The sequence below is a fragment of the Drosophila pseudoobscura genome, chromosome 3 (assembly GCF_009870125.1).
Source record: "Drosophila pseudoobscura strain MV-25-SWS-2005 chromosome 3, UCI_Dpse_MV25, whole genome shotgun sequence".
NCBI lineage: Eukaryota > Metazoa > Arthropoda > Insecta > Diptera > Drosophilidae > Drosophila > Drosophila pseudoobscura.
Window position 1 is genome coordinate 21,234,800 of NC_046680.1, and position 14,109 is coordinate 21,248,908.

Consider the following 14,109-nt stretch of genomic DNA (forward strand, 5'->3'; position numbering starts at 1 on the left):
ATATGTACGTCCATGTGTACGTCTTGGGCATACTAATGCTACTTTTCGTTTTGGGTTCCTGCTGAATCTATTGCTTTAGCTCAACCACCAGAAATTCCCTTTGTGCAGCGAGGTTTGGCCAATACTTCCTCTACCTTAACCTTTGCCAACCTCAGAATCTCTGCGCAGAGTTTTTGCTTTGGCCCGGGCTTGTTTTGCTGTTTATTTTTGCCGTTTCGCCTTTCATACCTCCTCCTCGGGACAGACCAAGGCATCTTGGGCAGGTCTTGGCTTTTTTGTTGGCTGTTATGAAAGAAGAAAGTTTGGTGACCCTAAAGCCGACAGCCGTTAAATCTTTGGTTTCGACAATATCCCTCCTTATATAAGTGATTCTGATGTATGTAATAATGATGCTGGTGTTATGGATGTTCTGGCTGGGATGGGGGCATCGTAGAACTCGCCAAACATTTCTCTCGCCACTCACCTTGATCTTTAGTCCATGTGGCCCACATCCACATCCACAACCCCGCCTGGCGTTGCCTTCCCTCCTCAGGCTGGAAACCAGTCGAGCAGCTTGCCCCGAAGCAAATTAAAGTGCGCCGAGCGGAGAAGACTCGCGCTGAATCTGTATCCGAATCTGAATCCGACGCTGACTAATCTGTGGCAGCTGGCTCTGGCTTTGGCTCCACTTCACTCCATTGCATTGCATGCTGGCTCCGTGGCCGATGCCGATGCTGATGCCCCAACTGCTGTCATTGCCTCTCAGCATGTTTGAGCATAAACTTGAAGATTTTCGCGATCGCCTCGCCTGGTGATTTATGGGAGATGAATGCTGCGGGAATGGAATGACATCATCATTGCCAATTCGTCTGAGCATTCGTCTTGGGACTTGTGAAGAGATGTGTGTGCCAGAGTACTACAATATTCATCTCGGGCTACGATAAAAGTTAATTAAAAATAAAATATGTAATTGTTTTTACTTTTCATACTTTCGCTTCCTGGCAGACAGGGGAGATCCCATAAATCCCATAAATATGGAATGAGTTTCTCTTGGGGTCTGGTCTGGTCTCCATTCAATTCCAATTATAACCCTATAGCCCCTTATCAGCACACTTATTCATTTGTTCCCCTATTTCCCAGTGGTAGTGGAGTGGTGGCTGCCTCGCGTGCCACCAGGAGCTAAGGAATCAAATATGCTAATTTCCGGCAGGGATTAACACTTACCCCCTGCCTGCCTGGTGCATCGGAGGGGTATGAATAAAAAGTACCCGAAAAGCTTTCAAATTAATGAAACACTTGAGCTGAGCCACTACTCGTAAATGGTAACTTTATTTGTAATGTCAAAATATTGAATTGAGGAGCTGCCCAGCCACATCCCTTGCCCTCGCCTCGCTGCCATATGAATGTGAAGTGGTCACGCAGCTAGCTGTATGCCGCCGAGCTTCGAGAGTCGTGTCTGGAGATGGAGCAAGACGCTCGTAATTAATCTTATTACGAGCAATGCGACTGCTCACTCCATTGCAGTGCACTGGGCTGATGCGTTTTTATGGAATTGCGACTCGTCGGCCCGGTCGCTGCCGTTGCCGCTGTCGTGTCATCCCTTCAATAAAACCCGCGCAATTCAGGCGACACCACTGTCAATTAATCACATCGCCAAGACGACAGTGATGCCGTCTCTGTGTTCATCTCTGCATTAGCATGGGCTCCGGGCTCCGGGCTCCGGGCTCCTTACTGCGGCGTGTCAGCATCATCTGCGGGCAGACAAGACACCGAAGGTTGCACTCGAGGGCCACAATTCTGCAATTAAAGACACAAAAGATACAGGCATATTCACATATTTCTACACAAATATTTATATACTTTATGCATCTAAAGATTCTTTCTTTAAGTGTACATACTCGCACTAATCGGCATCTTCAATTGGTGTCAAAAACTCCAACGACTTAGGGAACTGCACAGTGGGCTGTGAGCATATGTACATCTGTATGTACGAGTACCAGTTCCCTTAACATAACTTTTCATCAATGGGAAACAGTATTACAGCCACTGTGCTTAGCCACAGACAGAGATCATGTTTGTGCCTGTGTCTACGGAATCAGGGACACAATTCATCATTGGACACAAAAACATCGCGAGTCGGAGAGCTTCGGCTTCCCCAGCTGCGGAGCTACGTTGCCACAACATTTCTCTCTGTTTGGTTGCAATGACATTCAATAACCCCCTCCTCCTCCTCCTCCTCCTGCTCCTGCTGCGCTCCCCAGCCCCATCTTCCGGCAAACAGACAACAGTCTCATAAAGCGGCCGGCCGCTTCGGTATTGTGGAAGATGCAAATGCAAATGCAACAGCCTCCGTTGCGACGGACGGGTATATGTATGTACGAGTACATGTACATGTATATGGGTATCAGATTCACTTAACCCGATCCGCATCGGGGTCATAAGTGCAGAGTAAATAAAACATTTTACGGCCTCAACGAACGTGCCTCCACGGAGACGAATACCCAAGCCGAGGCCGAAGACGAAGACGAAAACGAAAACGATGACGAACTCCAAACAAATGAAGTGATTGAATGCGTTGCGCCGACGCAGACGCGAACGCAGAGGATCGGAGGAGAGAGCGGAGACATCGACAAAATGACAGAGCACGCGTTGGAGTGGAGTCCCCAGTTTGCCCAGTGAAAAAGAGAAAGATTGATTGAATTTTTGTTTCCTTTTTGAGTTCATCAATTCAGACAATCTGAACACTCGAAATGTTTTCGGGGCGCTGCTTTTACATAGTCCATCCATTATGCGTATGTTCTTGTAACCGCGGGGGGAGAAGGGAGGGAGGGAGCAAAACAATCCATCAAAATGGATCGCTGGGAGGCAGTTTTTCTTCTACTTCTAATGATGAGCGTTTAGTTACATACTACCAAAGCGTAGATCGATTTGTTCTTGGGTCATGCTTATCATATATTAAATGCGGTATAACGCATATTTCATTGAGATGAGATTGACAGATGTGTTTATGCTCGAGTCATCTCGAATGTGAAACATATTGCCACTACCAGTGTTTACTTTGTGGCGAATTGTATTTGAGTTGGTCGTAAAACTACTGAATAGAGTAGGCAGGGGATGCGAAAGCAAACATCAGGGCGGTGCGTCGGGTATGCCATGCAAATACTTGTGGAGGAAGTGCATAAATCAAATGAAAATTCGTCACATACGACAGCTCCCCGAAGGGTCTCGTCTCGTCTCGTGTCTCCCCTTTCGGTGCCTGCCAGACACGCAACATTTGTTGTAAATGAAGTGAGACACATGGAACTTGGGGCTTGGTTTGGTTTGGTTTGGTTCGGTTTGGTTCATGCCAATGCACAGTCGTCAGTCGGAGTCGGAGCCGGAGCCGGAGTTGCATCCCGATGGAATGGCAATTATTTCCAATTCCAGGCAGGCTGAGTGATGCAGCAGATCTTGTTCTGCTGCGGCTGGCGCGAAGATCCTCCTCTTTTGTTGGGCGTAAGAGTGCTCGTACTCTGTGGGCCGTAGGCCGATGCCGATGCCGATCCCCCTGTCCTTCCAGTCTCCAGTTCTCCCAGCTCTGCTCTCATATGCATCATGCGAGTGCTTGACGGCGTCGTTGGCTGCTCAAGTGGCATTCTTCGCCTGCCATTCTTCCTCCGGCACCCGCCATGGCACCCATTCTCGCTCTTCTTGCTTCCGTTCGGATCCAGCATAATAAATCTCCGACTGGGCGTGGGGAGTGGGCGAGAGAGAGGGCAAGCAAGCTCTGGGCTGGTCATGACGCATATGAACTTTGCTTCCAATATTTCCAATCAATAAGAGTCTCGCTCTCTCTTTGATAAGACATAAAACTGGAAGCACGCAGAAGGCCGTTCTCAAGACAGAGAACCATTTAAAAGTCATTTCCAAGTCTGCATTCGAGGCTTAAGTGTTCTTAATGGGAGCTCCCAACATCCATCGATCCATTAGCATATACGAGTACACATTATATGCATACGAGTATATTCATTCCACTTCCAAAGTGCATTGGCCGCGCAGACGCAGAAGCAGAAGCAGCCGGGAAGAATCTGAACAATTTGGGAAGCTTTCAATTGCTATACTTCTTCCCCTTTCCCAGCGGATTCTCCCTTTTTTTTGGGCTGTTTTATGCAGGCCTCTGGGAAATCTGTGCTGGCGCATTATTAACAATTCCATTAATTTTTCCTAGAATTTCTTGCCGCTGCTCTAATTATGAATATGTTTGTTCTTCTTCTGGGGCTTCTGGTTCTGCATGGGCTTCTGCTTTGGGCCCCCTACTCACTCAATTGATTCAATTACGAGTGTATGCCGAGCAAATCAAAGATTCCGATTCGATTCGATCCAATACATACATACATACATATGTATATATTTAAAATTGGTCCATGGCTGAGGCACTCGATTGGGGCTAAACTGTGATTTATTGCTTATGAAGTTCGTATGATTAATTGATCGATTAATTAGGCAGAGAATTGTAAACTTTGAGACGGTTTTGGGGGGTTTAAACAGTAAAATATCATTACCATTTTTCTTTCTTTTGGGTGGGGTGCGTATTTGTATTTGTATTCCAAAGTTGTATCTACAATATAACTCTGAACCCTATTTTTAAACCGATTCATGGTTATTTTCTGATCTCTGGATAGTCAGATATTAGTGCTCGAATGGAAGTTTTCTTTTTTTCCAACAGAATTTTCCAGTATTCCCAGCGAAAGGCAGGCGCTTGTCCATGTCTATATATTTAACAATATCTGGGCTTTGGCATCTCGATTTTGCTCCCCATTCGATTGATTTGTCTTACGCTTTTATTCGTTCCCGTTCCCCTGCCACTGCCACGCCCCCACGCAAGACAATTGGCATCGTGTCCGTGTGCCGCCCTTCCCTCTGTTGTCTATCTGTTCCACATTTACAGTTATCTATCTATTGAATGTCTCTTTTTTCGGTTTTGGCCTCGTCTGCCCTTTTCTCCCATCTGCCGCCAAAGCTTTAATTGCGACTTTTGTAGTTGTCATCGCTTGGGTCCCGTTTGCAGCGCTCTTAAGTACGAGTATCTGTATCTATTGGATGGCATGGCCATCGTTCCGAATCGTTTCGCTTCGCTCAGATACGATACGAAAGTTTCCGTTTTACGTGTGGGGGCGCCAATTTGTGGTTTTCTTTCTCAATTGTCGTATAGTATACGACGCCAGTATCTCTGTGCATCTTTGTACGAGTATCTTTGGCATATCCATTGCTCCCTCTACATACATAGATTGCTCATTCCGTTCTCTTTTCTATTGTTGTGAGGCTGAAACGCTATTAAAATTAATTTAAAAAAAAACCTTAGATCTTCCTCTTCCTGTGACGTGTATACTATGAGGCACCCCACCTTGTCGATTAGCACTTTGCCGCATGCCTCCAGATTTTACGGCTAACCGAGAAGATTTGTCGCTGACAACTCGGGAACAGCCTGCAAGTCGGAGAAGTAGAAGTAATAATTGCTCAGATCACGCACAACTCCCATAAAAACGACTCTTTTGGGGGAGAGTTGGGTTGGGGATGGAGTGGCGGTGGGTGTCACAGAGACGGTATCTGAGGCAGAACAGACTTCTATTTGGGTCAAAATGATCTACACTGTCGAGCAGCAGTACTTCCCATTTATCAATGGCAGTCTCGTCTAGACTGTGAGTGTCACTCAATTTCGGAACAAATCAAAACCTTTTTCACTTAATGTAAGTTTACAAAATATATTGCCGTTTCCATTTCCATGTTTATAGAGTGTCAAGCGATACAATTTATGGTAGCGGAAGCCACCCCTGAGGGCTAGATGGTCACAACATTATCGAAATTGAATTACTTTTAGCAATTTGTAATACAAAACGCATGCCCTCGCAGGGCACTTTGAAAAGATATTTTAAAACAAGGGTGGTTTCGACTAAAAGTGGAACTATGGTAATCTTAGACAGAGGAACTGGTTGTACAAATCATATCTCTAGTTGCTCTCTATCTGCCTCTAGAAAAGTATTTTCTCAGAGTTCTCTCCTGTTCTAATATCGAATTCCTTCCACAATTCCCAGTTATTTCTCTTATTTGGTTTATTATTATTATAACCTGCAAAGCATAGACAAACAAAAAATGTTAACAGACGTTGCTTTGTCAAAAAACCCCCCTATTCTGCTCCAGATTCTCCCTTCTGTTTGAAGTCTGGGGGAAATTGTGAATGCGTAACCATAAAAAAGGAAATCCTCCTACTGGCGGAAGACAAACAAATAGAATTACGTATTCGGCATAAGGACACACTTACGGGTTATCCTGCGTTTGACTTGGCGCACGCGTCCCTTGCCAGGAGCTCGTAATGAACCCCGGGACGGCAGCTGCCAAAAAAATAAAACCGTACTTTCGAAAAGGGCTGCGGACCTCCCGTCCCGTCCGCTGCGTGATTTCATTACTCACTCCCTGGACCTGAAAGGCCTTTCTGAAGTTGGCGGTCCTGTTAAGACCTCGTTTATCCGATGTTAAGTCCCAAAATAAACAAAAAAGTCAACCCTCCAGTGCTTCTTCGCTGATATTTATTAACTGGGGACGGGACGACCTGGAAACTTGTATGACTTTCGTGTCTGGAGTTATGATTTCTGTTTATGGCAAATATTTCTTTTCAAGAGCAAACAAGCCGCGCGAGTGTCCCCTGGGGAAACGGGATTCTTATCGAATTAAAAATTCCGTTATTAAAAATAGCGCTCACACGGAACAGAACTCCATAAGCGAAAGTCAGCAAAACGCTGACCAACTATAAACATTAACCCGAATTAATTATGATAATAAACTATCATTTTCACCCAAAACACGAACCCGAACACAACACAAAAGAACCAGCGACCGGAAAGACTGCGATGAACCTTTTAGATCTGTGAAAATCTAACCAAAAATGAAAAGAAAGCCAAGCCAGCGATGGGAGTACATGGGAGACGGGTACACACAGGTGATATAATTGTGGAGATACTCGTATGGCTTTTGCTCGGAGTGTAAATGTTTAAAGTTCATGTGCATAAATTCTTGATCTCTGCCATGAGAACACGATCGTGTGCGTTGATTGCAATTTGTTGGCTCCATAAACCATGTTTGGCGCTGCCTGGGCCTGGGGGTTACGTTATGCAAAAGATTCCATTCTGCATGGTATCGACGCTGTTTCGGCATCGTATGCGTGTCGAAACTTTTGCGAATTGTTGTCTGAAGAAGTCACATGTCACACGGTGTAGCTCTTGGGGCACGGCTCTGGTGCTGGTTCTAGTTACAGTTGAGCGGGTTTTGGGAGCGTACGAAAACAATGTGGAGTCTGTTCTGTCTTCGTTTGGCATTGGCGTGTGGGTGATGGCGACACGTCGCAACGCGTTTGCGTGACTGCGACACACGCACACGCACACGCACACGAACCCAAAGCAGCAGAGCAAAGGAGCTTTCGTATATCACACATGCATACATACATATGTACATACTGCGAGTAGTTTTTGTTTTGCTACATCATCATTGTTGTTATGCTTCTAGAAAGCTATGCCTTACCTTGGCGGCGCCTACGCACTCACATCTTGCCATATCTTTCTTCTCTTTCTTCTCCCCGTTGCATTTTACACGCAATTCCGTTGCAGATTTCATTTTTGCCATTCCATGTCCATTATATATACTCGTACATACATATGTCCATTTTGGGGTCGCGGTCGCGTGTCGCCCCAGTGCTGTGCCACTTAAGTTTTCATTTTTACAGCATTATGACATTTATTTATGGCCATACTCCCACTGTGGATTGTGAATGTGTGTTGTTGCACGTGCATGCGGTTGGGAATATCATTTGGTGGGTGCTAATGGCGTGCAAAAGCTTCACCTTTTTCGGTTTCATCTCTCGTTCCGTCCCATATGCACACACATACATGCATACATGCACACTCGTATGTGACCATCGCTATCAGTTCTCCCTCTCTGGATATCTACATTTGTTTGCTTTGTCTTTCATGTTGCGTACTTCCGTTTCCCCGACTCTATTCGTAAAATAAACCACAGACCTTTCCCGGTAAATGTCACGTTTGTTTGAGTACTCACGGCTGTGGGTAGGTGTGGGTCTCTTTAGGAACTGGAATTGGAACTGGAACTGTAACTGCAACAGGAGTGTAAGCTGGAGGTGGATCGAATGAACAAAGTGTGATTCATGGCTTGCGGCATTGATAAATCACAAGTTACAAATCAAAAGGAAAACAATAAAACAACAAAAGCGAACCTCATATACGTGGTAGAGCATCATGCGTCAGTGTTCTCTCAGTATCTCAGTGGGGAACTTAATTTCCATTCCAAACTCACATTTGTTCACCGAGAATGCAAGTCTTGCGTAATGCAATTAAAATATGTACATACATACATACACATATACTCGCTAATATATATCTGCCCTTGACACAGTCAACTCTCGAGATCAGCCAAACACAGCCAACGATCATCAACGAACGCGGGGGGGCCAGCGCAAGAGAAAGAGGTACGGTACAGAGAATCGCATAATTGCCGCTCGGAAGCAAAACCATTTCGATTCATTCAAAAGCTCGTAAACTTAATTAGTGATCACGAACACGAAGAGACATGCAAAATTACACCCTCAATTATAATTCAGTGTCAATGAGAAAAGTGGCGACGATAGTGTCATGTATGACAGCAAGAGATGGTATACTAGATGGCTAGATGGATCTAGAGAGGATATTTATCCAGAGATTCCCCAGAAGTTCTCTTAGGTACTTCCCATTCCTTCCATAAATTGCTATTCCTATCCCTATCAGACTTGACCATCTCTGGCTTGAGGTTTACGAGTCCATTAAGTCTGTGAGATGGCGACTGAGATCCAGATTGTGACAGACATACAATACGTACCCCTTCATAAGCAAGTTATTTTTATTAAAGCCCCATATTCATGTATGCCACAAACGAGAAAAACAAAGATACTCGTAGAGACTGAACAAAAAATAACTAAAAACTGCAAGCTTGGAAATATTTGTATGCATAAACAAGGTGCAAGATACAAAATCAGCAGCAGAGTGGGGCTCGAGGCCCGGGGTTCGGGGGCTGTCGCAGGCAGTTAGTCAGACAGCCGACTGTTGGCCCGGGTCTGGTCGCGACTTGGCTCTTGGATCTTGGCTCGAATGCAGCTTCAATGTTGCAGCCCAGCCGCTTTCTTGCTGGCAAACAGTAAACTTGTGTAAACTTGAAAACTGGTAACTGGCCGGAGTGGAAAACTGGTTTTCAGACTCGCAAAATGCCCAAAATGAAATGGAAAGAAAAGAAAAGAAATGAAAAGACTTAAGCCATAAGCATAAACGTTGGCAATCAAATGAGGCCTGACCTGCTCACACCACAAAAGAGGTCAGAGTTGACTTAGGAATACGTTGCCTTCACTTTAGAGAAAGAGTACCCGGGGACAGTCGGGTCGGGACTGGCAGACCCAGCTGGTGCCGGCTAATGCTAATCCCATCGAGACACTCATAAATAGCTCGTCTTGACACTAATCAGACGCCGGAGCTCTGTTTTGCTCTGTTTGCTTGTTTACTCATTGAGCACTTACCACCCCTTGGAGATCGTGGTAGTCTCCTTTTCCTTCTCCCTCTCCCTCTCCGTCCCTACCACTTTAGGGGTATAGCAGCGCAGGCTGGAGAGTATCGGCTATAAATAGCAGATGGCAGACGGCGCTAAATGCAAACTCCATCCAGATATGGCTGCAGAATCGCTTGGCTTTCCTTTGGTTTATTTCTGGCATTACTTTGCTCTTCACCACAAAATTTCCCAGCGCAAATTATATATATCAGAGAAAAGTGTTCCCTGCGATTATTACCACTGGATGTTTTTCAAAAGAGTTTCAGGAAGTACTATATGCCACTTCTCTTTGATGAACTTAATAGAATTTCTGCTATCCAATGAACGAAAATCAGAAATCCAATAAAAATTATTGTAAAAGATTCCTCTTCTCGTAGGCCCCTTCTTTAGCTCTCAGCTTGTTTTGAGAGCCATGAAAGCTGGAACTTATTTATGTGACACAACTAGATGGCTGCCTTTCGGCGTTTTTATGCTGATGTCACTCACCAGACCAGAGAATGTCAATGGCCCGTTGTCTGTCATCATTCCGATGGCAATGGACATTAAGTCAAATCAAATTACCCAAAATAGGCATTCCGACGAGCAACTAGGCACGAACTACGTTCGGGGCGTGATAACGCCCATCTTTGGGGCATTCCGGTAGCTGCCCATCCCGTCAACGCCCTATACAGCCCTACACGGAAAGTTAATTGGATTCGGCGGGGGAGTCTGGACGAGAGGAGAGCATCAAACGTCAACTAAATTAGCGCCAAAGTAGGCATTCAAGTTTTATGACAGACAGCCAAGTAAACAGAACAGAACTCGCAGATGCATGGGGATGCAGATATATGGAGTCTCAGAGTGAAAGCACTTGGCACGATGCCACCCCAACCCTGCTCCGATTCCTGGGTGTCGTTTAATGGGCAACTGCAACCGAAGGCGGAAAGCGCCGCCCGAAGATTTATGGGCGATTGTAAATCTCAAATCGTGGTGCAACTTTGTTGGGGGAGTGGAACCGGGGAAGATCCCACAAGTTTAGTATTAAAATTTCTCAGCTTTTTGTTGGATAAATAAATAGTGGCCTTAGACTTGGCGTAAACAAAACCCTCCTCTCCCCCTCGAACGAGAGCCCATAAATAATTTGAACTTTTCTAATTAAAAGAAATCTTCGGTTGAGCCTGGGACCCAGACTTTTTGGGTTATGAATGGTCTTTGGTTTCACATAAATAATGGGTATGCTTCGAGGCACGAACCCTTAATAAAAATTTGATTTGATTTAAATTTGATTTGAATTGCGTTGCTGGCAAATCTTAGGATTGCGCTCACTCCCTACCGAACAATGGGCCGCCATGTTCGGATCTGTTAATGGACTTCGGGCGCTCCGAATGTTCCCCCCGTGTTGTTTCGAGTTGAAAACTCCCTAAAAACTGGAACTGGAGTACGCCGGCTGTCAATCAGCATGATTCCCTGGAAAAGGGGCAGAGATTTAATTGAATTTAAGAAATCGGTTCACTTTGACAGCTCCGTGACGTCTTGGCTGGCTTTAAAATTTGATTATTGTACACCCCCAATGCTCATGCATCTGAAACATGATTGCTCTTCAAAAACCCCGTTTTTCGGAGGAGTGCGAAGATCTCTACTTGGAACACCATTTTGATGTGCTGATAGTTCTGACAGATCCGAAGGAATGCCCGCAGGAAATGGTTTGAAGCTGGATAAATACTCAAAATTCCAATCCCCTCCCTGGTTTACCCACGTATAGTACTGCCATCTCGCACTTAGTTTCCCATAGACACCACATAGGTCTCCGACATTCCGTTACCTGGCGGCGCATTCTCCACCCATTGGAACTGCAGCTGCTCACCGATTTGTCTGGAATACATGTCGCATGGGGTGGACGTGGACGGACAATCAGCACTCGGAACGGAACAGGGGTTGAGTGCAGCAGTACAAAAAAAAATCTGAGCAAAATATAATGCAGGCGAAGGGGGGGAATTGCAAAATTTCTGCAGGCAGCTGTGCGAACTGCAAAAACTGTCAAATAAGCAAAGGCAAAAGTTGTTATTATTTTTGTTAATTACGCGCAACAACAGCAACATCTATAAGAGGGAGAACAAAGAGCCCCTGGCACGAGGGTATATTGGAGGAAAGGTAAGGCGGCAGTGCAGCAAAAACCGGTTTCCACAATGCTGCAATATGCATACGCTTATGCGCTGCGAGAGAGAGAGCGCAAGCTTACCTTCTATTCTGTGTGTCTGCCACCGAAAAGGAGTAAAGGAAAAAAAGGAGAAACGGATGGGATGCGGGAGGGGACGTAAGTGACACAAGAATAGGAAAACGGAACTTTTGTGCATTGCTTTACATTTGCTTTCGGCACGTGATCGGCGAGCAACGGCAGCTAATTGCCCTGTGTGTGTGTGTGTGTCTCAATTTTCAACTTTCAACCAGAATAACATTTGGGTTTGGTTCGTCGTCTGGGTCGTGACTCATTTGCAGGCTTTGAACTGGAATGGAAAGGCGCAGAGCGGATCGTAGCGGATCGGAACGGAGCGGATCGGAGTCGAGGCTCCGCTGAACGGACACGGCATATGTTGCATGTCGACCACGTTTGACCCTTGGCCGAAGCTTAGACGTTGCCTTTTTTGTGGGCAGCTTTTTGTGCTGTCGCCGTTTTCAAGAGGGCGGGGTTCAGATCAGCGGCCAGAGGTCCCCGAGTCCGAGTCCGACTCGAAGTCCGAATTTAACCGTCAGCTCTTTTGTTTTTGTTGTTTTTGTTGTAGTGGCTTTGAGCTTTGCATTCTATTGTTGCTCTCAAGCTGCCCCTGGGCTGTGGCAGGGCCGAGGACTGGGGTAGGGAGCTTGGGCCGAAGTTGAATGAACTGCGCGGCAACGAGTTGTTGCCGCTGTGGGTGCACACCTTTCTCCCATGCAACGCTGGAGCAGAGAGTGGGACGCCCGGCTTATCAGGAGGCAAGTTTGTTGAGATAACCATATGTTTGCGATAAGATATGATTTCAGTTTAATGTGGGGATGGGATGTGACATTCTACGAGTACTTGTGTGCTCTCCTCTCCATCAGTCAGGTTAAACGTTTTCTTAGTTCTATTTATAGAAGTGCTGTCATGCGATTGCCCCTAGCCAAAGCGATAATTATCGCTCCGACTGCAATCGATAGCAGAAAGCGATTGATTAATCGCCAGACAGGAATGGAATGAGAGGCGGTCGTGTGAAAATGGACAATGGAACCGTCTCATGGTGGGTAGACGCCAAAAAGTAAGCAATCTCATCACATCTCCGACCTTATATGCAGGCCAGGCACTCCGCTCTTTCGGCTTTGCTTTTGTTCGAAACGTCTTCATTTGCATTTCATATAAATGTTTCTTCTCCGCTTTGCCTCTCGCAACGTATTCATATTCAACATAATGAACTAATTTTTTAATTTCTTAATTATTCCGTGGAAGTTTCATCAGGCATCCGCCATCAGCCATCGCAAACCAGACCAGAAAGCCAGAAACCCAGAGAGCCAGAGAAGAAGAAAAGAAAAGTTGGCAAAGCAATTTGTGCCAACTTCTGCTTAAATTGTGTAATTTGCCTGAAAATGAATCAGCAAAATGCCTTGACGCTTTCAAAACAGTCTGCAATATGCTCGTACATACGGGCACATGCGAGAATGTTGATCAAATTACCCAAATGGCGTTAAGAGTTAACAGTAACAGTATGCAGTGTTCGAGGGAACAGAAAAAGGTGAAATTTGAGTAGGTTATCCCTGAAAACTCTCGAAAATGTTCAACTATATATGTAGTATGTGCCTTCAGAGAGAGGGTTATTTGTGGTTCTTCCATGGCAACCATCGTACAGGTGCAGTTCTAGATAAACGGACGGACAAACAGCAAAGCGGATGACACCTGTTCCCCCTGTGCCGGGGTCGAGGTTGATTGTTCATCACGATAATGACGGTGCTGGGCGCTGCTCGCTCACACTAACTAACCCCCGCGTTGACTTTAACCCAAAAAGAAAGAAAAATATTTATGTAGGTACATATGTATACTCGTACTCGTTGTATGAAAAAATAATTTGTTACCAACTTGCAAATGCATTCGACTGTGTAAAACGGAGTCGCGTGAGGATGACGCTCCGCTCCGGTTGGGTGGGTTCGGGGTGGAGTGAAGGGGCCTGGGAAAATGACTGGGCCGCGGAGGAAGTCGCGTAATTGACCTTTTTCGGTTATACTTTTCCATAGATTCGGCCAGGGCCCGACGAATAGGTATTTTCTCTCAGCTCAGCTTTATGCTTGTCAATGGCTGGGACACACCCACAACTATTCATAAAGTACAGAATAGTACTGTTTAATAGCGAAATTATGTTAATTTTCCCCAGTTCTGATGAATGTTTTGCATAACAAAACAAAAAAAAAAGAGAAAAGAAAACAAGTACGTAACAAGTATCTCATAAAACCCAGACAGAGAGACAGACGATCCCAACTAATTACAACCATATGGGGGCACCTTTCCAGTGGTGTAAACATTCGCTGCGTTGC